The sequence below is a fragment of the Somniosus microcephalus genome, unplaced genomic scaffold (assembly GCF_052327205.1).
Source record: "Somniosus microcephalus isolate GS21.2 unplaced genomic scaffold, FLI_Smic_1.0 scaffold169, whole genome shotgun sequence".
NCBI classification, from domain to species: domain Eukaryota; kingdom Metazoa; phylum Chordata; class Chondrichthyes; order Squaliformes; family Somniosidae; genus Somniosus; species Somniosus microcephalus.
In genome coordinates, this window is record NW_028225356.1 from 542,501 (window position 1) to 545,489 (window position 2,989).

Consider the following 2,989-nt stretch of genomic DNA (forward strand, 5'->3'; position numbering starts at 1 on the left):
TTGGTCGGCCGACATTTGGATCCATTTTCGGGGCTCAATCGGGTCGAATACGGTCCCTTACGCAAGGGGAGCCGAAGCCCCGGCCTCTGCCAGGCGTCAGGCTGCCGTTTTTTAAGCCCGACCAAAAACCCGAAAATTGGTTAAAAATGGAAATAAATTTCCACCCAAAAAGGGTTAAAAGTCGGTTGGACGGCAGCCCTGGTCGGTCTCTGCAGACCTGGAGGCCCTAGACAGTAATCTGGAAAACAGACAAAGTCTCGAGAAACCACCTCCTACCATTCTCCAGGTACCCCGCCAATCCCCCCTGCCAGAAATGACAAGTGTCAAATCAGCGGGACGGATTTGACTTTTGTGACCGACCGCTGGAACTTTTTTCGGCTACAGGCAGTCAAATTTTTCTCCTTCCGGACTTCCAGTACAACTTTGAACGGCCATATCTCCGCACTCCCGCGTCGGAGCCAAGCCGTTTTTACACCGTTAGACGCGGCTTCCCGTGCCCGTTCGAATGCCGCCCTGCTCGGCGGAAAAGGAGAATTTTTTTATTTTTCGGCCGATTTCGGGAAAAAAAATTCCCGCTCTGAACTCGGATTTTTCGGCTTTAATCGTTTCGTATACGGTCCCTTACGCAAGGGAGCCGAAGCCCCGGCCTCTGCCGGGCGTCAGGCTGCCGTTTTTAAGCCCGACCAAAAACCCGAAAATTGGTTAAAAATGGAAATAAATTTCCACCCAAAAAGGGTTAAAAGTCGGTTGGACGGCAGCCCGGGTCGGTCTCTGCAGACCTGGAGGCCCTAGACAGTAATCTGGAAAACAGATAAAGTCTCGAAAAACCACCTCCTACCATTCTCCAGGTACCCCGCCAATCCCCCCTGCCAGAAATGACAAGTGTCAAATCAGCGGGACGGATTTGACTTTTGTGACCGACCGCTGGAACTTTTTTCGGCTACAGGCAGTCAAATTTTTCTCCTTCCGGACTTCCAGTACAACTTTGAACGGCCATATCTCCGCACTCCCGCGTCGGAGCCAAGCCGTTTTTACACCGTTAGACGCGGCTTCCCGTGCCCGTTCGAATGCCACCCTGCTCGGCGGAAAAGGAGACATTTTTTTTTTTCCGGCCGTTTTCGGGAAAAAATTTTCCCGCTCTGAACTCCGATTTTACGCCTTTAATCGATTCGGAGACGGTCGCTTACGCAAGGGAGGCGAAGCCCGGGCCTCTGCCGGGCGTCAGCCTGCCGTATGTAAGCCCGTCCGAAGCATGAGTTCCCACTTTTGGTTATCCAGTTGTCAATTTTAAAATTTCAGTTAATCAGTTGCCTGCTTGGTTAATCATTTGTCGCTCTGACATTTGGTTAACCAGTTGTCGATGTTCGAAATTCAGTTAATGAGTTGCCTCTTTGAAATTTCAGTTAATGAGTTGGCCCTTTGGTTACTCATTTGTCCCTGTGTCTTTTGGTTAACCAGTTGTCGATGTTCGAAATTCAGTTAATGAGTTGCCTCCTTGGTTACTCATTTGTCGCTCTGGCTTTTGGTTAACCAGTTGTCGATGTTCAAAATTACAGTTAATGAGTTGCCTCTTTGAAATTTCAGTTAATGAGTTGGCCCTTTGGTTACTCATTTGTCCCTGTGTCTTTTGGTTAACCAGTTGTCGATGTTCGAAATTCAGTTAATGAGTTGCCTCCTTGGTTAATCATTTGTCGCTCTGACTCTTGGTTAACCAGTTGTCGATGTTCAAAATTTCAGTTAATGAGCTGCTCTTATGTTCTATGATTTCCTACCTTGACAACTCATTAACCAGTGTTTCAAACAATGCACCAGGCCATTTGACGACCCCAACTCGGTTCCACAAGCGGGAAAGCAGCACCCCAAGGCCCGGTAAGGGGGCCGAATACATTCCCATCGTGAATTCCGTCCCAAATGTGAATGACAAGTTTTCAGTTAATCAGTTGCCTGCTTGGTTACTCATTTGTCGCTCTGACATTTGGTTAACCAGTTGTCGATGTTCAAAATTTCAGTTAATGAGTTGCCTCTTTGAAATTTCAGTTAATGAGTTGGCCCTTTGGTTACTCATTTGTCCCTGTGTCTTTTGGTTACCCAGTTGTCGATGTTCGAAATTCAGTTAATGAGTTGCCTCCTTGGTTAATCATTTGTCGCTCTGACTCTTGGTTAACCAGTTGTCGATGTTCGAAATTCAGTTACTGAGTTGCCTCCTTGGTTAATCATTTGTCGCTCTGGCTTTTGGTTAACCAGTTGTCGATGTTCAAAATTTCAGTTAATGAGTTGCCTCTTTGAAATTTCAGTTAATGAGTTGGCCCTTTGGTTACTCATTTGTCCCTGTGTCTTTTGGTTAACCAGTTGTCGATGTTCGAAATTCAGTTAATGAGTTGCCTCCTTGGTTAATCATTTGTCGCTCTGGCTTTTGGTTAACCAGTTGTCGATGTTCAAAATTTCAGTTAATGAGTTGCCTCTTTGAAATTTCAGTTAATGAGTTGGCCCTTTGGTTACTCATTTGTCCCTGTGTCTTTTGGTTAACCAGTTGTCGATGTTCGAAATTCAGTTAATGAGTTGCCTCCTTGGTTAATCATTTGTCGCTCTGGCTTTTGGTTAACCAGTTGTCGATGTTCAAAATTTCAGTTAATGAGCTGCTCTTATGTTCTATGATTTCCGACCTTGACAACTCATTAACCAGTGTTTCAAACAATGCACCAGGCCATTTGACGACCCCAACTCGGTTCCACAAGCGGGAAAGCAGCACCCCAAGGCCCGGTAAGGGGGCCGAATACATTCCCATCGTGAATTCCGTCCCAAATGTGAATGACAAGTTTTCAGTTAATCAGTTGCCTGCTTGGTTACTCATTTGTCGCTCTGACATTTGGTTAACCAGTTGTCGATGTTCAAATTTCAGTTAATGAGTAGCCTCTTTGAAATTTCAGTTAATGAGTTGGCCCTTTGGTTACTCATTTGTCCCTGTGTCTTTTGGTTACCCAGTTGTCGA